Here is a 27927-nt window from a genome sequence, read left to right as displayed (position 1 = left end):
GTCCCTGTGCTTTGCTGGGGGACTGCTAGCTCCTATGGGCACCATAGGAGTTGATTCCCAGGGAAAACCAAGCCACTGTCTCATGGCTTTGCACCCAGTTGCGCTGGGGCTGCTTCCAAGCTCTGTGTGTGGTGAGGGGGTCACCCATCCTGCAGGCAGAGGGACTGGACCTTCCTCAGTAGGGCAGCATCAGCTCTTGCCCATGTACATTTGCTAAAGCACAGTGGTGAGGACAGAGCTGCACAGCCCCTGCAGCGGGAGCTGGCTGGCAGCTGCAGAGCTGGCACACACAGCCTGCCCACCTGACAGCCCTCTTCTTTGCACAAGGTGCCCAGGAAGGCTCCAGCTGTGACAAATTGCAGGGGAACCATGAGACATCCCCATGGGGAGAGTCGCACGTGTCAGGAGGTGTTTGGAGGTAAGTTCTGCTCTTTGCAAAAGGTTGGGGAGGGTCTGGGGGTGGACTGCCCAGGATCCTGATTCCTGTGGTATCCTACAGACACCATAACTGCCAGAAGGTCTTGTGGGTCAGGAGGTGAACTGAGTGACATTTTTGAGAACTGCATCCTTCCTTCTCTCTCCAGTGGGGAGCTGGAAACTTTGTAAGTCAGTCCGAAGCTTTCCTCTGCATATCACAGGAGGCTCGAAGGCTTTGCCAAGTGATCTGTACCCCAGTGCACCCCACAAAAACCTGTGATGGGTCTTGGCACTGATCACATGGGGTCTTCTGAGGACGAGCAGGAGTGTGGGAAAAGTGATGGACCAGCCAAAATGTTATGGGTCATGCTACACACTCTCTGGCTTCCCTGTGTTTTATGGCTGATGAATTTGAAAAAGATTCCACAGCCACCAAAATATTGTCTTCCCCTCCAGAGCCTTTTTTGTAGCAGACAGTTTCTAAAATGGACCATTTGGATTTCCCATTACTTGGCTCTGTTAATCCTGTATTTTCCCAGGAAACAGCAGTGGCCTAAAGGTTCATTGTGCTTTACCTGGCATGAATGCAGATCTGTGGATTACGAGGGTTCCCCCCCTGTGCAAATGAGATTAGGCAAGGCCTCAGTGACATGGGTCAAACTGGGACAGAGCAGTGGCTTCCCAGAGAGGGGATGGGAGGGTTGTAACTTCCTTAGCAGCTGTGATACTGCAGATATGACGGAGAAGGAACTCAGGGGGTCTGGGCTGGTGTTTAGGCAGCCTGGAGTGGAACCAGGCTGACTTTACAGCTCACAGCTGAGGTGTTTGCTGCAGGCAGCAGGAGGTATTTTCCCAGCCTTTCTGGTGGTCCCTTTTCACAGCTGGAGAAACGCTTTGGATGTGTCTCCCCATGTCAAGCCCATGAGCTCTGTGGGCTGTGGAGGACAGCAGCTTGGACATGAGAGCAGTGAGGCCGCAGCAAACACCTCTCAGCTTTTCCCTGAGGTGCCCAGGGCAGAGGCAAAGGGCTTCTTGTGCCCTGATGCCCAGGCTGAGCCCCTGCCCTCAACCTGACCTTGCTCATCTTGCACACCATGGACTTTCCCTGGCTTGCAAAGCCCAGGTGTGATTGTGGCAGATCTCTGATCAGGGACTTTGCCTCCTGATCCAAGTGCTTGAGGTGATGTGGTGCCACCCCTCAGCCCAAGGCTCTCCCTGCCCAGTGAGGCTGGCACAAGGAGTGTGCCCCACTCTGGTGTTGGTGCTGGGCAGGGAGGGGAGCCTTTGCAGCATGTCCAGCTGTGCTGTGGGACAGGGAGAGGAGCAGGGACCTTGTGGCACCAGCCCAGAAACAAGTCTGGATGAAAAAGGGGTAGCTGTGGTGTTGGTGGTGATGGTGGAAGTGAGGAGTAGCTAGAGAGAAGGGACTCCCCCATCCTCTGAGGTGCTCAGCACCTCACAGGATAAGCCCTCGAAATTCCAGGGGGACTTCAGTTGCCCTCAGGTGCTGCATCCTGTGCCATCATCCCGCAAGCAGCATCTGGGCGTGCCTCAGATAGGGACCATGGGCAGGGGCACCCTTCCCCTCTCCTGCCGCAGCGGGAATGGCTGCCGGCTGGGATGAAGGATGGGGACAGCAGCTCCCAGAGGCGGCTGGGCTGGGCTGGGCTGGGCAGGAGGCCCAGGGAGGGACAGGGCACAGCGAGACGCAGCTGCCGGGCGGCTGGCAGCACTCTGGTGGGTGCAGAGGCCAGAGGGGCAGTCACGAGAAGGGAGGGGGGGACATTGCAGCCCCCGTCCCATCCACCACACTGCTCAGCGGGACGCAGCGGGCTTGGGAAATGTGTCCTCATCTCCCCTGGCCTCTGTTTTGGGCGGTGGGAAAATGCACACGGTAGCACATGGGGAGGAAGGGGGGTGAGAGCCGGCACCCCAGCCCGAGCAGCAGGACAGGATGAGGATGCAGGATAAGGAGCTGGTGTCCCGCAGCCCCTGGCGCTGGGAGCGGGAGCCCCGGGCGGCATTCCCGAGCGGAACAGCGCCGGAGCGCACCCCGCGCTGGGCAGCGGGGACCCCGGGAGCCCGGCCCGTGTCCCTGAGCACAGCCAGGCCGTCACGGCCCCGCCACCCCTTGGTCCCGCGTGGGTGTGGGAGGCACCTTCCTCCCGCTGCAGCTCCGCTGGCAGCCCCTCCTCCCCACCTGGGAAACAGGCTCCCTTCTCTTCCCCGCCGCCGTGCGGACACCCGGCTCTGCACGTAGCTAATGGAGGCGATTTCCTCCTTAGCGGCACCACATGGAAAGTATTGAGCCGTCTGTGGTTTAGGTTTTTTTTTTTTTTTTCATTTTTCCCTTCTCTCGTTCTCTTCTCTTCTCTTCTCTTCTCTTCTCTTCTCTTCTCTTCTCTTCTCTTCTCTTCTCTTCTCTTCTCTTCTCTTCTCTTCTCTTCTCTTCTCTTCTCTTCTCTTTTTTTCTTTTTTTTTTTTTTTTTCCTTCCCTTGCCTGACACGCTCTCCATGTGCTGCTGGTTGCGGCATAGATCTCCCTGTCTCCTCTGATTGCTCATGTACATCTGCTCACATCTGCTCCTGGTCACCGTGCACAGCGCTGAATGTCAGGAAGTGACTGCATCCCGCCGTGAGCACAGCTGCGGGCTGACCTGGCAGAGGGAGCCAGAAAGGGACCTGGGGCAGTGCTAGGGGTGTTGAGAAGCAGGTCGGAAAGAAGGAGGTTTTGGGGAGCCACGGCAGGCTCTTGTGCTGCTTCTCTCCAGTGGGTGAACCTACGGGGGTCCCCTGGAGTCTTGCACTCTGGGGTTGGGGTCTTGGGCGTTGGTTTGTTCACAGAGGGCACACAAGGACTTATTCTTTTCTTTTTCAATGGGTTATTATTTCCCAGCAGGTTATTATTTCAATGGGTTATTATTTCAAGGAGGGTGAAACCACCAGAGAGCCCCTGGAGAAGAGCCCTTTGCTCATCCTGCTCAGGACTTGGGGCTGGCCACAAATACGCTGTGCTTTGATTGTGTGAGATGCCCACCAGCCAGTGGGACTGGGATGGCCAAGGAAGCCTTGAACTGACTGGGGGTGAGTCTTTTTAATAACCAAAGCTTGTCACAGTCTGCCCTGGCAGGGAAAACAAAATGCTGGGGACCTGGAAAGGAGAGGTGTTGTAGGCCTGGAACTGAGGGTAGTGACCAGCATCAGTGCTTGTATGTACTGCATTATGAGGATTTCTGCTGTCACCATCGTTCCCACTGACTCGTGATCCTGTGACTGGCTGCAGCACCAGGGAAGGGAGAGCTGAGGCCGCCACAGCACCAGCCATGCTGCCTGCCAGTCAAGGCAGCACAGGGCAGGAGCTGTGCAGGACAGCATTGCTGGCAGAGCCCAAGGGCTGTTCGTGTGAGGGATGGCTTTTCTCTAGGAAAGGACAGCAGCTGGGCAGGTACAGAACATACATAGACACCTCTGAGCTAGCAAGGCCAATAGTTAGTCACCACAAGGACATGGTCCAAGCTCCATGCTGGGGGTAAATGACTCATATTGAAGTCTGTGGGACCAGAGCTTTGTTGCTCTTGGCACTCAAGCCAGCTGGATTTAATGCTAGATTGGGTTCCTCCTTCAGGACTGATAGAGAGTCCTTTGCAGCATGCTATGCCATTTGCAAGGACAGCACATACGCTCTCTGGGACAAGCATCCTCTGAGCCCAAGAGCCATCCTCCCATCAGTACCCTGCTGTGTATTTGGGGGAGATGCCAAAGCAGTCAAGAAATTTGCAGTAAATTCTTACAGGGAATTTTTTGCGCTGGGCAGCTCACCAGCTTGCTGCACTCCCTGGGCTTGTCTCTGTGCCTTGCATTGCACACCATGAGGGCCTGTCTCTGTGCCTCACACTGCCCACCATCAGGGCCTGTCTGTGTGCCTCACATCACATTGCCCACCATCAGGGCCTGTCTCTGTGCCTCACACTGCCCACCATCAGGGCCTGTCTCTGTGCCTCACACTGCCCACTATCAGGGCCTGTCTCTGTGCCTCACACTGCCCACCATCAGGACCTGTCTCTGTGCCTCACACTGCCCACCATCAGGACCTGTCTCTGTGCCTCACACTGCCCACCATCAGAGCCTGTCTGTCTGCCTCACACTGCCCACCATCAGGGCCTGTCCCTGTGCCTCACACTGCCCACCATCAGGGCCTGTCTGTGTGCCTCACCCTGTCCACCATCAGGGCTTGTCGCTGTGCCTCGCACTGCCCACCATCAGGGCCTGTCTGTCTGCCTCACACTGCCCACCATCAGGGCCTGTCCCTGTGCCTCACACTGCCCACCATCAGGGCCTGTCTGTGTGCCTCACACTGTCCACCATCAGGGCTTGTCTCTGTGCCTTGCATTGCACACCATGAGGGCCTGTCCCTGTGCCTCACACTGCCCACCATCAGGGCCTGTCTCTGTGCCTCTCACTGCCCACCATCAGGGCTGCCTGCTGTGGCTGTGCTGAGTACACATGGATGTCACTGGAGGGCAAGGGATGTGTGGTGGGCAGGGTGTTTCAGAACATGTTCTCAAGCTGAGTACCTGGGCTGCTGGTGTATTTTATTAGCCAGGATGTCAAGGAGCTCCCCCATTTCTGTTCTTCTGAGCTGGGCAGTTGGAGCAAATCCCTTCTCCTAGGGGATGCTGCTGGTTCCTCTCACAGAAGCCCCTGGTGAGGGTCAGAGCAGTGTTTCAGGAGAGAAGCTGGTGGCCCTTTTCTCCACTTTCCTGGCTGGTGTTTGTCCCCTACACCCCTTCCTCTCAGTAAGAGGCACCTGACTCTTGTTTGAATGCCTTTCCTGCTGCTGCTCCAAGAGCTCACTGCATGCAGGAATTGCTGTGCCTGTGCAGACCTTGCACCATGACATCCCTTGGAGCACACTTTCTCTCCTCCCACAAGCTTCCTTCTCTGAGCTGGTTACAAACTTTCTCTCTTCCTTGGATAATTTTACATCTAAGCCTGGTCTTCTGTCTCCCCAAATTTTCACACTGTCCAGGTTCTGCTTAAGATCCGAGCCCTCTTTTTCTGCAAGCTGCAGTCCCAGTGTGGCCAGTGCTTTCAGAAGTTTGTGGGGTATGCAGAGCACGAGGGCTTTCAGAAAGCTGGGGGGCTCTTTAGGCATTGGGGACATACTACATTCTCATTTTGGTACTGACCTGGCCCCTTGGTGGGGTGCTGGGAGGGTGTACATGGGGTGCTGTCTGCTGAACAAGCTCACAACCTTGTCTGCATCTTCCTTACAAGCCAAAGAGATTTTACTCTTGAAGCATATGGGGGATCTTTGGGCAGTGGTTCAGAGTTTTCTCTGTTGCCAGTCCCGCAGTAACTTCCCTGGCCAGATCAGGCTTCGGCTGGCTGATGCAAACACCACGATAGACCCAGCTCTTGGTGGCCAATGGTGGAGGAGCAGCCTGTGGGGTGACAGGAGATGCAGCCCATCAGGAGCCAAGGGAGGGCCCAGGAGATGGGGCTGCCTGGGGGAGGATCCCTGCAGTGCGGCAGGACTGGCTTCTCCCAGCCCTCACCAACTCCATTTTTGGAGGAGTACAGTCCTGTTCCTTCGGGCAGCCAGTTCTGCTGTGAGCTCAGGGATGTACTGAAGTGGGACTAAAGGCTTTGGAAGGAGAAACCTTCCCTCAGTGTGGCCCTGGCAGAGCAAACATGTCCCTGTTTCCATGCGCCCCTGTACCTCAGGATGCAGCTGCAGGCCTTTCCCGATGCCTGACACATAATGCCACACCTTGGTCTTTGGAGTCTCTCCTTGCTTTACTTTTCCTCTGAGAAGGGCTGATCTGGGTCCTCTCTGCCCCACATCAGCTGCCAAGACCCCGCTGTCACCCAGGCCCTCCACAAATACCATTCCTCTTATGGAAGCTGTGCAGCACAGGCCCAGCACTGCAGCATCCCCCAGTTGTGCTCTCTGGCTCCCTTAGCCAGTGACAGGCACCCCAGATGGTGCCCTGCAGGGAGCTGGCACCAGTCAGGAGCAAGGCCCACGGGAGCAGGTGAAAGGCCCAGTGGGCTGCTGTTGCTGCTGCCACCCTCCTGCCTGGCTGGCCCCACAGCTCTGCCCTGCCTGCCAGGCTCAGGAGGGAGCAGCCAGGCTGTGGAGATGGGAGCATGCTGCCTGGGATTCTTAGGCAAGCCTTAGCCAGAGCTCTGCTCCTGTACGTGCAGCCTGGCACTGACACGGGAAGCGAGCCTCCCTGAGAGGCAGGGATAAATGAGAGGTGGTGATAAATGAGCCTGGGTAATTAATTCACACTCCTGAGACATGTGTGCTCACCCAAATGTGTGTGTTGGCATGATCCTGGGCAGGGCTTGGCCTGGCGTCCTGCAGCATCCCTCTTCATCTGGGTTACTCCATGAAACCTGTTAATTGTGTCTGTCTCAAGCCCTGAACTCAGGATGGAGATTTCATGTTGAACAGCAGCACTCATAAAGTAGATCTGAGCATGGCACTGAGCTTGACTCCGAGGCTGTAAGGAGGAATAAGAGACCTCCCAGATTGTGATTTCATCCCAGGCTCTTTGCAAACATCTTCCTCACCCAGCTGGGGCAGGCAGGGTCTGCAGAAGGTTGTCAAACTCAGCATATAGCAGGCTACACAGGGAAGTTTTCCTGCTCTGATGATCTCTGCTGAAGGATGTCCCAGCCCTGCCTGCAGCTGCTGGGAAAAAGTGGCCACCTGAAGCTTGGAAATGTTACATCTGCAGTGGTTTGAAATTGGGAGCAAGTAATCTCTGCAAAATCCTTATCTGGAAATCAGGCAGTGAGGCTCATCCCAAAATACAAATGCTGCCAGAGCTCTGTGTGTAGCATGGACACGAGGGTATTGCATGGGATGTTGTGCTTGGGGGAGCTGGCTGCCCTGCTCCAGGAGTGTCCCAGGGCATCCTGCCTGTCCTGCACAGGCGCTGCAGACAGCTCATTAATTTCCATTCCACAGCCCAATCTCTTCTTCCTCTGAAACAATTACTTAAAAGTTTCTTTGCAGCCCTCCAGGCGTCCCACCCTCTTGCTGGCTTCCATTTCCATAGCTCTCTCCAGCTTGTCTCCACAGGGCTTTGCCACCAGCCTCCCTTCAGAGGAGCTTCATAGCTGGGGCCCAGAATGGGGATATATGGAAAGACCAGGGGGTTTTTTCATACCTTGTAGGGCAGAACTATACCTTCAGACAAAAATGAGAGAAGCCCCTAAAAGGAGCATGGGAGAAGATTTGGGCAGTGCCTTGTTCCCAGGGGAAAACAGATCTGTTCTTAGGGCAGCATCCTAGAGACCCTCCTGGGGCTGCTTTTGGACGTGGGGCTTCAAAGCAACAAGCTAGGTCAGCAAGCACATCTTGCTTCTCTTCTGGAGTGATGATCTCATGGTAGGTAATAATTATTATCTCATTATAGGTAATAATAAAAGGCTTTATTTGCCTTTGGTATCCTGGGGCCCATACCTTGTGTACCACTGGGGCCATTCCTTGTGTCTGGAGTGCAGGAGCTGATTTTTGACCAAATACGCCTTCTGCAAGCCAAGCCCCTGGGTCCTGCTGGGTCCTGCTGAGACACAAAACTATAAAAGATGGCTCCTTCCAAGGATGTACTTCTCCCAGAGCAGGCAGCCAAGCAACAGCCCTGGCACCAGCCCCCAGGGATATGGAAAGACCAGGAAATTCAGCGAGGCAGGATCACAGCTGGGATAAAGCAAGTGGCTGATCTCGGTCTACGCTCCCCAGCAGTACAGTGGAAAAAGAGATCTGGAGAAGATGTGTGGGAAGCTTCTCCCGGACACAAGCAGGTGAGAAGTGAGGGAGCAGGCAGGAGCTTGTTGGGAAAGCAGGCCAGCAGGCAGGACTGATCACCTGGCAGGGCTGGCAGAGTGGAGGCAGGACCTACTCCCTCCAAGGCATTAAGAAAGTGGGGAGGGGACCATGAAGCTGTTGGAATTGGTGGTGCTGTGTGTGATGGGTGGGAAGGGAGACTGGTGTCCAGCAAAGCTATAACCACTCACTATCATGAGATGTCCCACAGGACATCTGTCTCTGTCCTAGAAACTCGTAAATCACCTCTGAGCTTGAACCACTGTAGCAGCACAGCAATATTCTGCACAGCTTTGTCTCTTCCCTACTTAAAGGTGGGCCGGTCCCTTCCCCCAGCTGCCCTTGCCACGCTCACCGAAGGCAAACCCAGCCCTTTAATTCTGGTCACAAATTCTGGGAATGATTAGTGGGCTGTCATCACTCAGGCCCACCGGATATTGGGCACGGGGCGTTTCCGTGCCCAGTAATTGCTGGTGTGCAGGGCTGCCTGGCTCTGGGCGGGCAGGGCAGAAGGCACTGAGGGCTGGGGGCAGGGTTTCCCTCCGCCTGCCTCGCTCACAGCTCGCCTGGGAAAACTGCTGGACCAAGAACAGGGCAAAGAATAAATTCATTCATGGCTAAAGGTAAGAGGACAAGGCAGAAAGGTTCACCAAAGACTTGGGCCTGTCCTGTCTAGGAAAAGAAATGAAAAACAGCGTGGCTGGGACAGGGGGGCAACACTGGGGCAGCCCCTTCACTGGTGCTCAGAGCTGCACTTTGTGAAACTGCTGCTGCACCCCTCAAGGGGCCTGGGAACTCAGTGGCCCACTCATCCAGGGTGCCCAGAGGCAGCTGCCAGCCCCAGCTTGATGGAGAGGATGCTGCTCAGCATCACCCGCAGCCGCTCGGCGGCCTTTGTTCCCTGCTCTGCCTGCCCCGTTCCCAGGGCGCTCTCTGGCTCCTGGGAGCTGCCCGTTTGCCAGCTGCCTAGCGAGAGCTGCTATCTGCCCTCTGTGAATGTCTTGCATCCATCCAGCAGACTCCTAGCCTTCCACTGAAATGTCCCATTGTGCAGCTGGCTGGACTACGTGCGCCTGGCTACGTGGAGCTTTGAAGTTAACTCTTCCTTTTGAGTCAACAGAGCTGTGTGGTGTAATTGTAAAATTTCCCTTCGTTGGCTAACCTCCTGATGTTAACAAAAGCTCCCTGCTATGTAAACAGGCCAGATGCTGCAGGATGCTGTCTGCAGGCTCACGTACACTCCTCGTGCCACAGGAGGTGCTGGACTTGCACCTGCAGCTCCCTGAAGCAGGCAGAGAGGTTGGAGCCACGTGCCCCACAGATGGGGCAGAGTCACTGGTTCCCTCATCCTTCTGTCAGTGACCTCAGATGTGTCTCCCTTCCTTTCAGATTACTTGGCCCTGCAGAAATCCTGGCTGGAGTGGTTTTAAATGTGGTAGTAATTATCTTAGGAAGAAAGAGTGAGGTTCCAGATGATTTGGGAATAAAAGGAGTAAAGGAAATGGAGTCACAGGACTTCAGAACTTTCAGGCTGCCTTCAGCAACAGCAAGGGCCCTGGAATAGAGACTCTATTTGTAAGGCTGACCAAGAGAGCAAGGTGAGAAGTAAGAGTCCACATGGGGTTGGCAACAGCCTTATTTCCTTCTACAACAGGGCTGGAGGAGATGAGCAAGATGGCTCTAATGCTGAGATCTACTTGTATGACCAACCTGGTTGTTGGTTTCAAAGATGTGTAGTACGTTCCACAGAATCACAGAATGTTAAGGGGCTGAAATGGCTTAAAGCTCATCTAGTTCCAGCACTCCCTGCTATGGGCAGGGGCACCTCCCATTAGACCAGGCTGCTCAAGGCCTTACCCAACCCTATCCAACACTGCCAGGGGTAGGAGATCCACAGCCTCCCTGGGCAACCTATTCCAGTGTCTCACCATGCTCACAGTAAAGAATTTCTTCCTAATACCTAACCTAAATTCCATCTGTTTCAGTTTGTAGCCAATTATTGTCCTATCTCTACAGTTCCTGATGAAGAGTCCCTGCTCAGGTTTCCTGTAGGCCCCCTCCAGATACTGGAAGGCTCCTATGAGGTCTCCATGCAGCCTTCTCTTCACCAAGCTGAACAGCCCCAAGTTCCTCTGCCTGTCTTTGTTGAGAAGGTGCTCTGGTCCTCTTACCAACTTTATGCTCCACATCTGGACTTGCTCCAACAGGTCCCTGTCCCTCCTTGTGCTGGGACCCCAGAGCTGGCTGCAGCACTGCAGGTGAGCTCTCAGCAGGGCAGAGCAGCGGAGTGGAATCCCCTCCCTCGCCCTGCTGGCCCCTCTGCTTTGGATGCAGCCCAGGACACCATTGGCATTCTGGGCTGTGAGTGCCCATGGCTGGCTCATGGTGAGTTTTTTGCTGACATTGATTTGAAGGCACTTTGGAGCTCAGGATGGGAGCTCAGGCAGGGTGTGACACTGGTGAAATGGATATAAACAGGATGCAATTCTGCAATAAGGGCAAATGCAAGCCACACACTGCAGGATAATTTGCTGTACGCATATACAAAGGGGCAACAAGGCCTTCAGAAAGGGACATGGATATCATTGAGGTAATGGGTGTCATTACTGTGAGTGACTTGATGACACACAGATGTGAAGGAAAACAAAGGTTGCTGCTAGGCTATATAAACAAAAGTGCCACAAGCATCAGTCATACTGCAATCATTCCACTTTTTGATGTATTAGGAAAGCCTCACACTCTCTGAATATATTCAGCTTAGGCAATATAGTTCAAGAAAAGCCTACGCCTATCAGAGTCCACGAAAGATGATCAGCAGCCTAGTAACCATGACCTATGAGTGAAGTTTCAAAGAACTTAATTTGTTTAGTCTGCTTATGAGAGGAGGAAAGGGAAAACGTGACAACCTTCAGATTCGTAAAGAATGTCTAAAAAAGAAACCAAACAAGTTGTTCTCTATCTTCAGGAGGTTAGACTAGGTTAGACATCCAGAAAAACTTCTCAGCTCCTTAAGGGCTCCTGTTCTCTTAAGACAGAGTTCTTTATGGAGACTGCATAATCCCAGAATGGGTCAGGTTGGAGGGGACCACCGTGGATCATCTGGTGCACCATCTCTGCCTCAGCAGGGTCATCCTAGACCACAGGGCACAGGATTGTGTCCAGACAGTTCTTGAGCACCTCCAGTGATGGAATCTCCACAACCTCTGTGGGCAATCTGTTCCAGTGCTGGATCAGCCACACAGTAAAGAAGTTCTTCCTCATGTTCAGGTGGAACTTTCTGTGTATCAGTTTCTGCCCGTTGCATCTTGTCCTGTTGCTTAACACCACCAAGCAGAGCCTGGAAATACCCTCTGGGGTATTTCAGATACTCACAGACATTGATGAAGTCCCCTCTCAGTTGTCTTTTCTTGAGACTGAGCAGGCCCAGCCCCCCAGTCTTTCCTTGTGAGAAAGACGCTCCAAACCCTTAATCCTCTTTTTCTTACCCTCCAGGAGGGTAAAACTCCAGGAGCTCCATGTCTCTCTTGTCCTGAGGAGCCCAGAACTGGACACAGCATTCCAAGTGCACTCACCAGGGCTGGGCAGAGGGGCAGGATCAGCTCCCTTGACCTGCTGGCACTGCCCTCCTAATGCACCCCAGGATTCCATTGGCCTTCTTGGCCACAAGGGCTCACTGCTGGCTCATGGACAGCTGGTTGTCCACCAGGATCCCCAGGTCCTTCTCCACAGAGCTGCTCCTCAGCACGTTGGCCCCCAGCCTGTGCTGGTGCCTGTGGTTATTCCTCCCCAGGTGCAGGACCCTGGATTTGCCCTTGCTGAATTTCAGACAGTTCCCCTCTGCCCATCTCTCCAGCCTGTCCAGGTCCTTCTCAAGGGCTGTGCAGCCCTCTGGGGCATTGGCCACTCCTCCCAGCTTTGTGTTGTCAGTGAACTTGCTGAGGAGGCATCTGCTCCTTCATCCAAGTCCCTGATGAACTTGTGAAACAATACTGGGCTCAGTATGGAACCCTGGGGACACCACTGGTGACAGGCTTCCAACTAGATGCTCCAACTCCAATAACACAGTCTCCTTGAGAAATTTCCAAAACCAAGATGCTACAAACACTCGTCAGGCCTGCTTGGATAGTGATATCTGTCCTTGGCAAGAGATACAGCTAGATGGTGTCTCAGGTGCCCTGTTTAAATCCTGCTCCATTACATGGTAAAACACACCTGGTCTTTGCAGGGTGACAGGATCATTACAGTGATTCTCCCCACATTGCCACGTTTTCTAGACACCGCACTATAGTCTGTGTTTCAAAAAGTGGATAGCCTTGCAGGATACATGGCACAACACCAGGAAGACTAAATGAAGCTTAACCTGCCATTCAGACAGACCGCCCCTTGAGCTGACAGAGGACATCAGGCTGCTATCCCTTCTTCATGGGAAATGCAGTGGTTTAGTTGCACTGTGGAGGCTCCTAAGTTTGCAGTCAAGCAGAAAGGCTTATTCCATCATTCCTGTGTACAAGAATCAGATGGGAAGACTTCTTGAACAGGTCCCTCATTTGGTGCTGGGTGGATAACAAGAGAAGATCTAGAGGAGGTGGAGGAAGCCTACCCTCTGTGGTGACTGAAGTTAACCCACTAATGGAAGGTAAACTGCAAATGTGGAGTAAACCACAGTCTTTGAATGAGGTTTTGTGACAGCAGGAGCAAGAGGGCTCAGTCTCCACTAGACCTCACAGCAGCCCTTTGGGAGGAGAGCACAATGAAACTGCTGAGTCCTCCAGGGGTGCAGTGTAAAGGTGAACCCACTGGAGTCCTTCAGAGCCATGCCAGACTTCTGCAAAAGGCTGTCCAGAGCAGACCTGAGCTATCTTCCTTTTCCACAGGCTGGTTGCCATTGTTTGCCTGGGGAGTCCTCCTCTGTCTGTGCTGTTTCAGCCTGGTGCTGAAGTGCACAAACCACTCCTTCAAACTCAAATTCTCTGTAAAAGCTGGCTCAAGCAGTGGGTGCCTCTGCTAGAGGGTGAGCACGCTAGAGGCTGGTGGACTCTGCATGGAAAAACTAGACCCTAAAGCTGGCTGACACAGACAAGCCAGCCCACCACACACTATGTAATGGAGGCACATTTGCAATGACAGAGCTGACTGTTGTCTGGATTACAGCTCTGATATGAGAGAGGCCACTGTGGTATAAACATCTGTCAAGAGCAGATGAGGTCTGCAGCAGAGACATTCCCCACAGGTTTATATGATTTTCAAGGACCTGAGGGCAATGATCTGTTTTCTGCTTCTCAGTGATTTCACAGAAAAGTGATCTCATGACCCATTAATAAATAATTCCTGCAAACTCCTTGGCTGAATCACACTTGTGTAACGTGCAGGATGAAATCAAGGGGAATAGCTTCCTCCAAGATGTTATATTGCAGCTCAAGAGTATTTGATAAGGCCAGCCTGCAGAGATTACAAAATCCCCTTTGCTTGGAAGGGAGGACAAGGGGGTCACAGTGCATAGTACAAACTAGATCTTGGAAAGTACCTTCTCTGGATGTCCTGCTTAGCCAAGATGAAGCTTGCCCAGCAGTTGGTTCAGTTCTGCTGGGTGAAGAGATACACATCCATTCAACCCTCAGAAGCTATGACTGGCCCTCCAGACATTCCTGGCTTTTGTTGGAAACCGAGTAGATTGTGTCTACACTGTTGATTTGTACCAGCCAGCACAGCTTTGCTGCTTGAGGGCACAAAGCAGGGAAACGGCCACATCAGCCAAACACCTCATAACATCTCATTCTTGTATCTGGCAAATTTGTTCCAAGGGGCTGAGCTTGGAGGAGAACCACAACTTCCTCCCCTCCCTGTCTGACCGTGGTGCTCAGGAGACTGAGTCATCCATTTTTCATGTGGAGCTCCCCATCGTTCCAAGGAAAAGGCCGTGCTTCCGGCATCCCTTGGCGTGTGGGTTCCCATTCATCTGTGGATGTCCAGGCAACCTGCCATCCCCACGACAAAATGGCTGCTGCTTAGTTCTTCTGCTATTAGTTCATCCCTTAGGATTTTGCTGAATTTCTCCAAGTCTTTTGGACAGTCTGAGCAGAGAGCACTCAGCGTCTGGAGGTTTTGCACTTTGTTCAAGTCAGAAAGGCTGCCTATCCTTTTCCCTTGATTCAAGCAAGTCCTGCACAGGGCAGGACAGAATCAGATGTTTTGCTGCTCCATATTTTCAGGCAGCAGAGGTGTATCTGTTCCCATGACTTGTCAATGGGCTCTGTTAGCAGGAGTAAAAGGTTAGGGAACACAATATCCCCTCTTGGGGATAATATTAGGAGAATATTAGATGAATAAATACCCCAAGGCAGGCCAACCAAATCAGGGCCTTCTTATTTGGAGAAGTCAACTGGAGCAGACTGGGTGGTCATCAAGTGGTCCCCTTGGTCTGGGGAGCACATAACACATCAGTTCATGGTGGGATCTGCTGGTGTTCTCCTTAGGGTGGACAAAACTCCCCTGTTTCACAGAAGGAGGTAAACAAGCCCTGGACCTCATCCCTTGGCTCCAGGGCATACAGTTGCAAAGCTCCTCTGATCAGTGTGGGAGGAAGGCCTCCACCCTCCTTATGGCTGCCCAGTAATGATCCCCAGCTGTAAGCCTCTCCCTTCCATGCCTGGAAACCCAGGCTGGCCTCAAGGGTGGGGCACAGGCTGTTTAACCCATTCCTTGGACAGATGGATGGATGGATGGATGGATGGATGGATGGATGGATGGATGGATGGATGGATGCTCCCCAGCTGCTGCTGATGCACTGGCAACCTGTCTCTGCTGGACTGGCTGAAAGAAAGATGCTGAAAGCATGGGGGTGCCGAGGTGCGTGGGTTCATATGCCAGGGCGAATAACAATGGTTTTGCTTGCTCCCTGCTCAAATATGCCCCAGGGAACAACATCTTCCCTGGGCTGATGTCTCTGCAGGCACAGGAGGTGACTGGGCAGTGTGCTGCTTGGCAGGAGGATGGGCTGTCCCCAACACCTTCGCAGGGCTGTTCCCAGTGGCTCCTGGCAGCGCCGTGGGGCTGGGGGTGTCCGTCTGGCAGACGTGCAGGTCTCTGGGTTACTGCAGGGGGCTCTCTTCTTCCGCAGCCTGGCATCCCGGCAGCACCTGGGACCTTGGCTCCAGTTCTTAGGCAGCTTTTGTCCCCTGGAGAAGGTCGGCAGCAAGGAGCCATCTCTGGCTGGCTCCTGTGTGCCGGCGCAGGCGGGTGGCCAGTCACTGGTGTGATGCCTACGTAGCACCGCACCACGGAGATGGGGCACAGGATTCCCGAGGGGACAGGGAGTGGAGCGGCGCTGGATGGTGAGAGGCTTTCTCTGCTCATCCAGCTAATAGACTAATTAGTGAGGAGCTCGAAACTTGGCTGTGTTTGTTGTCAAATGCAGGCCCCTTTCCAAGTGGTGTTAACAGCCTTCCCTTTTCACTCCGCGCACATTGTACAGCCAGGGCTTTTCTGCTGCTCGACAGAGGATTCTTCTTTTGGTAATGGATATAGGCTGAATAGCTGCTGCAGCTATAGGTGACACCAGGGTCAGGAGCGAGGGCTGGCAGGGAGGGGCCAGGGTCCTGGCGCTGGGAGAGCCGTGGGAGGCTGGGAGAGGGGATGGCGGGGCACGAACCCAGCCGTGCGTATCGTGACAGTATCGTGACATGCGGCTGGGCTGGGGCAGCCTGGGACTGTGGAACACCGAGCCTGCCAGGGTACTTTGCCAGCTGAGCTTCCCAGGCACCTGTGATGGAAAGGAGGGATGTCTGTAGGTGAGAGAGCAGTGCACGGGCAAAGGTGTGCTTCCAAGCTAGAGGTATTGCTCCTTGTATGGCTCCTTGTGCCACTTGCCCACTTCTAATTAAGATGCATTTAAATTGTTTGAACGATCCCTTTGGCGAACACTCCCCTTTCACACAGGAGACAAAAAGTTCACAGAGGCGAGAGGCTGCCGGCGCTGGCAGCGTGCGGGCGAGGGGCGGGCGAGCTGCCCCGCCGCCCTGCTGCCAATGCAAATCCGCCGGCGCAGCTGAGCGGGACCGGGGCAGAGCGGGAGGGTTTCCGCCAGGTTCCCACAAGCACGGGAGCCAGGCTGTGCCTGCAATCACGTCTGCCCGCGGGCAGCGGCCTTTGTAGGCGCCCGGCTAATGGGTATGCACTGCCGGCCGGAGCTCGGAGCTCCCAGCCTTCCATCCGGACACCTGGCATTTCAGCTCACTCCATGTCCCAAACGATGTGCGTCTGACTCTCCAAATTCAGCTCCTTCTTAGGGGTGCTGTCCCTCGGTTCTCCCTGAGACCGAAGTGCCTGGGGGCTCCTGGTTTGCCGTGTCCCCCCCCCGGCCAGTGCTTTTTGCAGGGAAGGCAAGGGAGGGAGATGAGGGCTTTGCAGGAGTTTGCCTGCGACCCCAGCTGGAGGCTGCACCCCAGGGGAGATGCCTGCACCCCTGGCTATCCCTCAGTGCTCCACAGTGCCTGAAACAGGGTGTAATTCACACCCTCACCACACACTCTGCAGCAGCCAAAGCCAGGTGAGCACCTGCCAGCCACCTGCAAATATTATCTGGGTGCCACAGCAAATATCAGGCACAGGGCCTGGAGCGTGCCCAGCCTCCCCCTGGGTCCATGAAGACCGCTTGCCCACAGCAGGCCTGGCTTTCCCACAGGCATTTGCACCCACATGGCACCACTGCTGCTGTTTTCTTTGGATGGACGCCAACTGCTTATGGAGAGGCAGCTGAAGCAGCACGGCCAGCAGGTAGCACCGAGCTGGGCTGGGGGAGTGCCCTGCTCACTTCCCTGGCGTTGCACGGTGTAAGTTGCCCAAAACCTCAGATGCAGGATGGTGGTTTGTCAGTCATGACTTCATGACAAAAGCCACGGCTGAAAGAGTTTGTCATATCCACACTCATTCATGTGATGCTTGGAGCCAGAAAAGACTTCTAAAACATTTCTCCTCCTGTTGCCAGAGATCCAGGAGAAATGAACTCCCTTTCACAGCAGCTAGAGGACCCAGTATCAAACCAGGTATTTGAGCCCTCTTACACACTTGCCACTGACTGCCAGACTTTTGCCTCTGTAAAATCTCTTTGAAGGTCATGCAATGAGTACTCCATGCCAACCCAAATTTAGCCAGCACATGGCTGCCTGGGAGCTGGTGACAGTGTGCGGAGTGTGACTTGCCACCACATCATGCTGGCTGTGCTCATCTTGCCCAGCTGAGCCACTGATCCAGCTGCAATGTGGCCAGGGACACTTCTGAGATGGCTGTGCAGACTGCTGGGTGCTGAGCACTGGCACTGACGAGCTCAGGATCTCTATTTGGGCCTCAGGGCCAAAGTTTTCCATGAGCATCAGCTTCTAGCCTGGAAAAGAAGTTTGGCAACAGGGTCAGGTTTCCAGCTGAGAAGAATGAATGATCTCACCACCAACTAGACTATTTCCAGAGTGACATTTCCCTAACAGAGTGCTCCAGTGCTAAGCTGCTCTGAAGCAGCACTGGTGGCACATGGCAGGGCCAGGCTGTTTCTCCTGTGTGCCAGCTCAACTTCATAATTTCCTTTGCTTATCCCTCCCTCCCCATGTGTTAGGGATTTCAGTGCATTCACCTGGCTGTTTTTGCATTTCCAGCTTATTTCTACATTTGCCTCTCTGGGTCTGGATGTCTCCACCAGTTTTCTGAATGCTGGTAATTCCCACTCATTCATCTCCCTTCTAAGATCTGTTTTAAATTCTCTAATCTGTTAATTTGTTGCTCATTTGGGATCCAGGCCTAGAGTTTGGGCAACCATGGAGGGAGGAGAATTATCTCAACAGATAATTCTCAGTTTAAACAACCCCTGTAATCCCCTTTGAACAACCTCTTCACTTCTGGTCCTTCCAGTTTATCCCTTGTCTTCTTCTTTCTGCCCCTTCCCTTATCTGACCACAGCACTTCCTACACTTTTCATACCTGCTTTTAACTCATCCCAGCTTCCCACCTGCTACTTCTTGGCCCCTCTTCTTCCCTTTCCACAGTGACCTGCTTGCTCCCCTGGTGGCAGAGAGGTTGCCACGTCACCCCAGCCCCGTGCCCAGGGGTCTGGAATGAAGTCCAACAGGCTTATGTTGGACCTTGCCATGCCTTGGCCAACAGGCCAAATGCCTTTCCACTAGAAGAACAGAACTGAACAGCCCACATTTGGAGAGCTCTCCAGAGCTGGCTTGGACCCAGGAGCTTGGACCTTGATTGCACATCTGTCCATCTGAGCTGCTCTGCTTGGGCCACCTGGAGCAAAGGCTCACTCTTCCTCACTGCAAAGGATGCAGTGAATGAAGGATGTGATTAGATCTGCCTCATTTGCCACCATTGAAGGGAATGTAGTGGCAGCTCATTGCCAATCTACCTTTTTCCAGTTTTATAGACACATAATTACTCATCTGCTTCAAGAAACCTGGGTTATTATTTGGCACCCCCTACTTTGCCGTGACGAGAAGTATGAATTGTAAATCTGCTCTGTACGTGATGTGCTAGGTGGCAGTCAGGCATGCTTCAGGGCAGAGCCAGGGCCTCAGGGCTGGGCTACAAAGCCACAGTGAGGACACAAAGTTGAAAATTGCTGCCTTCACACACCAGTTTTTACGTGTCAGGCCTGCTTATACACTTAATGCTCTTAAATGCTTTTGCTCTCTGATAGCCAGAGGCTGGATAGTAGCTTTCTACAGCGAGTGACTGGGAAAGGAATAAAATATTTACAAGCACGATTGATGTGAGCTCAGAAACTGGTGTTCCTGCCTGCCCATGGCATTTGCCTCTCCCTGCCCACAGTCTTTTGTGTTTCCTCTGGCAAACACCCAGGGCTCTGTGACAATGCCCACTGGGCTGGTCTGCAAGTGACACCAAGCACGGGAGGTCCCTTGCTGCCCAGGAGCATCCCAGTACCCTGAAAAGGCACCAGCTACCCCCACGCCCCCTTCCCCTTGGGTTTGTCAGCTGCAGGGTGAATATCTCTCCCAGAGGATCTCAGCTGATGGAACCTGTCCCCTCTGAGGAGCAGTTGTTTGGGCTGGATATCCCGAAAGTGTGCAGCTGGAGATGGAAATGGCAGAGAGACGCAGCTGACAGGCTCTGGCAGCAGAGCCGTGACCCGCAGGAGCTGCTCTATCCCTGCATAGCTACACTGTTGCCACCTCCCTGGAGAGCAGCAGGACTACGTGCTCTCCGGGACGTAGGGACACCTTGGCTGTGGCGTTGGGATATTCTCAGTCGTGCCAAGGGTGGGTTTGGCTAATCAAGTTGCTACGTGCCTGTTGTCCAGTGTGTGATATTCCAGGGACTTTCCGACCCCAGCGGTGTCACCCGCGTGTGTGGAACTGTTACTGACAGTTGCTGACTCATGGGTATGGCACACCAACAGTCTCCAAAATATCTGGAAACCTCATCCACTTTCAGAAGATGAGAAAAAGAAGGAAACTAAGACTTAACTCCCAGTTGGCCTGTGACATAATGCACAGAGATGCACACGAAGAAACCATGTCTTCTGAAATGCTCTACTGTGTCAGTACCTTCCCTTCCCTTCCCTTCCCTTCCCTTCCCTTCCTTCCTTCCCTTCCCTTCCCTTTCCCTTCCCTTCCCTCCTCCCTTCCCTTCCCTCTCCCTTCCCTTCCCTTCCCTTCCCTTCCCTTCCTTCCTTCCCTCTCCCTTCCCTTCCCTTCCCTTCCCTTCCCTTCCCTTCCCTTCCCTTCCCTTCCCTTAATATAGGGGAAATAGTGTGTGAGTGTGTAATATGAAAGTTGGGTGATTTGGGGAGGCATTTTTGAGTGAGGGGTAAAGTGTCACTTCCTTTTACTCCTGAATTGGTGGGTGAGAAGTGGGAGTAGGGCAGGACGCTCCCAAAGAGGGGTGCAGGAGGTGGCCAGGATGCAGGGGTTTCAACGGAGAGAAGGAGCTTTGGCGCTGTGTGGGAGCTGTTCCAGGCTGGGAACCGCTCTGAAACTGCTGACACAAGCAGCAGCACCAGCAGCAGCGTGATCCCCAGCACGGCATCGCACACAGGCCAGCGGGAGGAGGCATGTGGCCTTGGGACAGCGGAGGTCACACTTCTCCCTCTCAGGTCAGGGCAGGCAGGCCAGCCGGTGACACAGAGCGGCATACCCCCTGTGCCCGGCTGGTGACACAGACACACCCCCCTGTGCCCGGCCGGTGACACAGAGCTCGGCCGGCGACACAGAGCCACACCGCCCTGCCCGCTTGGGAGCTTGCGAGCCCCTGGATGGCAGCGGCCGGGGATGTGTGCGGGGACGCGGCCTCCCTGGGGCTGGCCGGGGACAGGCAGCCGCTGTCCCCCCAGCTGCCGTGCTGCCCGCCGGGGCTGGGGCTGGTGCAGGGAGCCCCGGCCGAGGGCAGGGCTCTGGCAGGCTGTGTGTGCCCGGCCCCGCTGGCCGCACGTTGCCGGCCGCACGTAGGTGCCCGCAGCCCAGCAGGGCTGGCAGGGCCGCGTGTCCCGGGCTCCCGGCCGCCCCTGCCGCGCTCCTTGTCTGCCTGCCAGCCAGTGCCCCATCGGCTTCCTCCCTCCCTCGCTCCGGCTTTCTTTGCGCTTCTTTTTTTCCCACTCGCCCTGTTGCATAAGGAGAGGCGGAGGGCGCAGAAAGAGGCGATGCCAGTAGTGAATAGGAGGCAATAGGGGATGAGAGAAGGGCCGGGCATCACTGCTCTGTTTGGAAGGAGATGGGTGCTCATCCCACCGCCACAATCGCTTCCAGAGAAGTCACTTCCTTCCCTCCTTCTGCTCTTTGTTCCAGGCCACAAAGGAGGAGCGGACGGTGTCCGTGCCAGGCAGGGAGCATGTCCCCCATGGGGGGGCAGCGTGCTCCCTGCAGCTGCTGTGCCTGCCACTGTGCCTTTGTCCCGGCTCCCACTGCCCAGGGCAGCAGGGTTCTGCTGCCAGGTGGGGCTGGGACCCCTGGGCCTCTGCCAGCATGGATTAAGTCATTGCTTCCCCTCCTCCCCTGTGTCACACCAGGGTCTTGCTGTGACACACAGGGCTGGGTGGCCGGGCCCGGATTTTGAGGTAGGTGGCTGACCCATCAAGATATTGTACAAAACACAGTGGTGGCTGGTGATGAGGAGCTCTGTGACAGAAACACGGTCAGATGTTAGCCTAAATGCCAGGTCTGTATGTTGTCAACTCAAATGATGGATGGAGGATCAAAAGGGACACACCAGGACCCTTCTGCACAACAGTAGTGTGCACGGGGTGCTTAAATTTGTGTTTGTTAGTGTCCCCTGTGATATCCAGGACAATGTTCCTCTCCCCCTGTTCCTTTGAATTCCTGTCTCTTCTCCACCTTGCACCAAGTTCTTTTCCCCCAGCTCTTCCAGCCTGAGTTCTTTGCATTGATATCAGGGAAATCTACCCCTGTATTGTTATGGCCTCAGAAAGGCAAAGGTACTATGGCAGACTCTTGGCCATAGTACTGTGCAAAGCCCTCTGATGCATTTTTCTCTGTCTCTCCTTTGTAGGTGACCCAGGGCAGAAGGCAACCAAGTGGACTTTGACTCCAGGCTTGAGGGGGATCTATGAGTTTTGCTTGCACTAATCTGTGAATCTTGCTTACAGGGACTGTGGCTGCCAGGCATCCCTGAACAGGTAATAATTAGCATTGACTCCATGATTCACAGAAGGCTGATCAATTATTATATTATATTATATTATATTATATTATATTATATTATATTATATTATATTATATTATATTATATTATATTATATTATATTATATTATATTATATTATATTATATTATATTATATTATATTATATCATTATTAAGAAACCCATTGCTTTTATAGACAGTTACGATACACCTGGACCTAACTGGTCCTTTAATTAAAACACCATCACCATTGGCTAATTAAGAAATCACCCTTTGGTAAACAAATCTCCATAACACATTCCACATGTTCACAATGACAGGTGCAGCAGGTTAAGATAAGAATTATTTATCATTCTTTTCTCTGTTCTTCTCACAGCCCTTCCCAGAAAGGCCTGGGAAAGTTGCGTGTTGCTCTCTGTGGCCAGAGAACTGCTGCCACAAGCAACAGCACGAGATACTCTTACTTTTTTCTTTTCATTTTTGCCTTCCATTTATTTCCTTTCCAGAAACTGTGTCCTCTTGAGTTCTCTGGCTGGGAACAGTGAACTCATCCATCAGTGAACTCATCCCTCATCCAGGCAGGCTCAGGTTCTCATGGCCTGGCCTAGACTTCCCAATCACCCCACCGCTCACAGTGAGTCTCCCTGTTACTGGGAGAAAAGATCAAGGGTATGTTTTTTTTTCTTTGCACCATCTCATGGTGAAAGTGTCTTTCTGACTGTACCCCATGGCATCACCTTCACTCGCCACGGGAATGTCTGCTCACATCCAACATGCCCACAGAGGTCAAGGGGCAACTTGCCTCAGTGAGACCTCTTGCCAGCAATCCATGTTGTGCCAGCAGCCCCAGTGCACCAGCAGGACTTGCTCCATGAGCATGAGCTCCCTGTGCAGCTTGTCCTGGCCATGCTCACAGTGCTGGCCCCCACAGCCAGCCACATGCTGCTGTCCCCTCCCCTGGTGCGTCTGAAGGAGCTGCTCGGTGACCTTGCCCATTTTATTCCTGACTTGCTTGGAAATCAGAATGCCTGTTTTCCCAGACACACTGCCCTGTGCTGGCACAACAGTGTTACACACACTCCAGCACTTGTGGGTGCTGTTGGATATAGTTCTGTGTCTGCAGTGTGGAGGTGCATCTCCCTTCCCTCACCTGGGTTTCCACCTTGGCATTTGTCCCTTGATTCCTTACCCCGAGAATGCTTCCCCTGAGCTCTTTGCTGTTGGTCTGGCAGCAATTCCAGTCCTCTCTGACTATCTTACCCATGGAGATGGTGACCAGTGAGGCCACAGAGCTGACTGGGTGGTGGATGTCACAGATCACAATGGGCTCCACCTCATTTTCTCCTAAGCCTGGGCCAGTCTCTCATTTCAGGGAAGTCTGACCATTAACTCTCAGGGGTGGAGAGTACAATTATGTGTGCTTGCATAGCTTGAAGCTTTCTAACCAGCCCAAGAAAGTGGTTTTCACCTTTTCATCCAGTCCCTTCCTGTAAAAAAGGACACATCCGTTCTCTTTGAGTACAGATCTCACAAATGAGTACAAACCTTGCACATGCCAGCACTGCCTTTCTTCTGTCCTCATTCCCGGAGGAGAATCTCCTGGCCTGCATGTGCCTTTGGCTCTCCAAAATCATATTTGAATGAAGAAAATCTTCCTTCAGCAGAAGGTTTGTGCTTTGCTAACAAAAGGAAATCCCCGAATTTGTTGATGTTCTTGGGAAACTTCTCCAAGTCCTTTTCTCTGGTACTGCAGGGGCAGTGTGGACAGTGCTGATTCCTTTATGAGAGCCCAGCGTGTCTCAAGCCATGCTCGAGGCTGCGGGTCGGTAATGAGGCCAGTCATTTGTTTGGGCTCCTGTGGATAATTCTGTTAGGGCCAAGCACTCTGCCAGTGAGCTTCTTTTAAGGACTGATTTTCTTTTACACAGTCAAGACTCAGACAGCCTATTATTAACTTCAGAGCCTGATGGCTTGCTTTGCATTCCCATTCCAGTCTGTGCTTTCACTGATTCCAACACCCAGCTACTGCACTTCCACACACCCCTGTTGCCTCCCTGCACTTGCTTTGAGCCCTGCCTCACCAGACCACCTTTGCCAATGCTGCACCTCAGTGAAACTTGTCATGTCCTTCATCCATCCATAGAGGAGAAGCCCTGTGAGGACAGTGTTAAATTTTCAGTCACCCTGTCCCAATTACTTGTCCCAGCAATCCCAGGGAGTAGAGAAACCTGGCCTTGCTCTTCTAGATGGGCAAAGAGACGCGGCAGCAACAAGTGGAAAGCCAGTAGCAGAGAAAAAAAAAACTTGAATGCAAAGCTCCAGGGTGCCAAACTTAGGTCAGGACAAATTCCACCAATGCTGAAGGAGAGCAGTAGGCATAAGTGTGTATTTTGCCCATACCCAAGCAGCAGTGTCACCACCGACAGCAGGAAAGGATGAGGGGCTCTGCTAACAAGGGCTCATAAGGAGGCTGTGCCTGAGCTCAGACCTCCTGCTTAAAACGTCCCTGGACGTGTGAGGAAGCAAACAGCAGTGACCATAGCAGGGCAAACCTCAGAGACCACGGGCGGTCTGAGGGTGCCAGGCAAAAGAAGGGCAAGCCTTTGCTAGCCAGCATATCTCCGTGGAGAGGTGAAGCAGGCATCCAAAAATAGCCCACCCTGCTGCCAAGAGCAGTGAGCCTTTGATAAACAGTTTAAAAATAACCTCAGTGGGAAAGACATTGCAGCTCCCTCCATCAGAACTGAATTTGTGTCCTGTTTGCACTTCCATGCCCCTGCCAGCTTGCCGTGGAACGTGTTGCCCATGTGATGCCCGCTGCCTGCAGGTGCTGGCCCTGGCTGGGCTGCGGGCAGCCATGAGGGTCTGGGAAATGCTTGGCTACATTTTGCTGCTGCAGCAAGGGTTTGTCCTGGCTGGAAGCAGGAGCAGGGAGGCAGTCTGATGGGGATGGGCCTGGTCAGAGCTACAAGGTGCCTTTTGTGCTGTGGCTTCCCATCCTCCTGTTGTCATGAGGGGATGGCTTGTGTGGGTGTCAGGCAGAGAGGGGAAAGTGCAGGGTGGTCTGCCACAGGAAACCAGAGCTAGATGAGCCAAGGGCCAGCTTGTCCTGGAGAATCCTCCTAGGAATGGGAGTTTAGGGGACCCTCTGCTTTGTGTGCCCTCACCCAGCACTGGGACAGTGAGTAGGGACAGTGAGGAGCCCTCCCAACCGCCTCTCCACATCTCCAAGATAACCGTGCAGGCCGTAGCCAGGAGATCGCACTGGGATGCAGCCCCATTCCCACCTGGCTGCCCTGGGACAGCAGCACCTCTCTCTAGGAAAATGGGGATTTTGTGGACTGGTTCTGCAGTGGGGGACCTCAAAGCTCTGGTCCCCTGCCTGGGAAGCCCTGGCACACAGCAGAGCAGCAGGACTCACTGCACTCAGGTGCTGTTGGACACCATGGCCACAGTGTTGTATGAAGGGACAATGCTTACATCCCCCTCAGCCCAAGGGCAGCACACACCCCTTCCTCTGGATACAGGATACAGACCCTGCCCTGCTCCCTGCCCCAGCTCCCTGGCAAGGCCCCTCCACAGCAGGGCCTGGAAGGAAAAAGATCTGTACTGACAGAAAAATCTCCTGCTTGGAAAGGTTATTGTATTCTGATGGGTGGGGAAGAGTGTGATGGAGGTGGGGAAGGCAGGGGCCGGCAATCCTTCTCCGAACGCTGTCACTGTGGTGCAGTGATCCTTGGAGAGCCCTCGCCGTTCTGTTGCCAGCAGGCAGGAGCCAATTAAGGGCAATTAGGGTGGAAGCGGAGAAGGCGCCCCTTTAGCTGCCGCCGGAGCGGCCACTGGGAGCGCTGGCACGGCTCCGCTCCGCGAGGTTATTAGAGTTCGCCCCATATTGTCCTTGGAAGAGATGCTCCGCAGCCGTCTGCTCGGAGCAGGGAGATGAAAGGGAGACACCCTCTGATGTGTTTTCCCGCTCACACAGTGCCTCGGTGCGCAATCACCCCGAGCCCTCCTGCAGCACCTTCCAGCACCGTTCATCCCCCAGGCTGTCTGAGCTCTCCCGGGGCACACGTGGGCTCTGCCCCACACAGTGATTCCTCTTCCACGAAACAACATGCAGCAGGCAAGAGCAGAGAGCAGCAATGAGGACAGAGGGTCTGGGGCAGAGGGCTAGCCCATCTCCCTGAGGAGAGGAAGAGAGGCACAGCCGACAATAAGTGGCCTGACTGCTGCCATGCCAGCCATGGCTTGGTCCCAGGGCTCTTCCTGGCTGCTGGCATGCTCCACAGCTGGATACTGGTAATCTTAAAGCCTCCTTCTTGTCTGCAAGTACTGCCATACCATATCAAACCATATGGAATGTCAGTGGCTGACCTTCTAACAGCCTTGTTGCCCATTTTGTCCCAACATTTGCAAAATCCCCTTCCTTGGCCATCACTTCCTCTCCTACAGCTCAGCCAGCTGAGGAACAGCAGAAGCAGAAGGTGGGGCAGCTCTGTGATGTGTCATGAAGGCATCTCCTAGGCTTGCAGGAGAGATGGTTCTTCCAGTGCCTGTTCTGCAGGCCGGAGTACCCAGTGCCTCTGGGCACCAGTGTCCTGCCCACACTAAGACCCCACCACAGTGCACAGAGTTTCCTAATGTGTTGCCCACAGCATCTTTATTCCTTTTTCTTTCTCCATTCTGCTTCTTGGACAGTCTCTCCCTAGGGGCCACACCTTCCCATCCTTATTTTCTCACACTTTACTGCTCCCAGTGTCACTGTGCCCATCCTGTGTTGCTCCCTGCATTATTCCCACTGTCAGAGGACTGCAGCAGGGGTGAAGAAAGAAATAGGTGGAAGAAGAAATAGGTGCAGCTTTTACCACTGGGCATGGGCTGTGGTGGGATGGGAGGAAAGTCCATGGCAACTCACCATTTTCACAGAATCTCTATTTTTCCTGCCTCCAGGAGCTGCTGCTGGATGGACTTCAGCTTTGTCTTGATGTGGAGGAGAGCAGGAATGCTGTCAATGCCAGGCATCAGTCTTTCTGTTGCAGACTCCAGGCATTATTGGTTTGGGCCCAGTTCCCCCAAGTTCTTTTCAAACCAAGTGGCTGTGCTGAGGCGACCCTGTGGGCAGGTGCCTTGCTCTGCCACCCTCCCTCTTTGGCTGCATGGCTCCCTGCATGTCCCACCAGCCAAGCCTGCCGTGCCAAGCTGCCATGTCCAGCCCCGTGCACAGGGCACCCTGTGAGCACCAGGCTCTGAGCGTGCTGCCTCACAGCCTGCAGTGCAGAGGTGGCCCCAGGGCACTTCCCAGGGATTTCCCACCCACGGGTGCCACCACCCTTCCGGAAGGAAGCAGTCAGCCTTGTTTTGAGCAGCTGCCTTGCAAATGCATCCTCTAGCATGCAGCTGCCTGAGCCAGGACAAAGCAACCTGTGGCCTCAAGGAGAGAAACACAGCATTGAAAACTGACAGTGCTGCACACAGAGCAAGTGATGCTCTCCACTAACTCCTGTGACAATCACCTTTCTGCTTATCAGTCTTGGTCAGGAACAGGAATGACCTCTATAGTTTCTTTTCCTGCCTGCTGTTGTCTTTGCATCTGCTGCAGAGCAGAAATTCAAGGAGATGGATGCAGACCTTGGTCTGCTTGGTGGAAATACTTCTAGTGTTTTCAGGTTAGATAAAGGTCTTTCACTAACAAATCCTACCTGCTGACCCCAAAGCATGTGGAATCCTCTCAGATTTTTTGCCAGCATTCCTCATATGTTTGTGTTGCTTCAAGCAGGAAACAATGCTCTTGGAAAAGCTTCCAGCAGCTCCAGAACGGGTGCCTGGAAACTCAGTGAGCTAGTGGCAATGCAGAGCTCAGAAGTGCTCTTTCCACATGTGCTACCTCTTGGAAGCCAAGGAGGGATTCCCAGGGCCGGGAAGAGAGAGTGTATGCCACCATGTGGCAGCAGATTCCCAAGTGTGGAGCTCAGGAGAGCTTCAGGCAGGCCCAGCTCATAGCTCAGGCTGAGGAGGGCCT

General features: G+C 53.7%; 1 long non-coding RNA gene across 1 annotated transcript; it reads left to right on the top strand.

Annotated features, from left to right (window-relative positions):
- The first annotated feature begins 335 nt into the window (after positions 1-335).
- LOC135444960 (uncharacterized) lies at positions 336-27596 on the top strand. The gene is made up of 4 exons (XR_010439383.1): positions 336-418; positions 21873-21902; positions 22415-22577; positions 26859-27596. It is a non-coding gene; the product is annotated as an uncharacterized LOC135444960 (long non-coding RNA).
- Positions 27597-27927: the final 331 nt, after the last annotated feature.

This window comes from Zonotrichia leucophrys, chromosome 3 (genome assembly GCF_028769735.1).
Source record: "Zonotrichia leucophrys gambelii isolate GWCS_2022_RI chromosome 3, RI_Zleu_2.0, whole genome shotgun sequence".
Lineage (NCBI taxonomy): Eukaryota > Metazoa > Chordata > Aves > Passeriformes > Passerellidae > Zonotrichia > Zonotrichia leucophrys.
The sequence above is the reverse complement of the archived record's forward strand: the minus strand, read 5'-3'. Positions and strand labels throughout refer to the sequence as shown.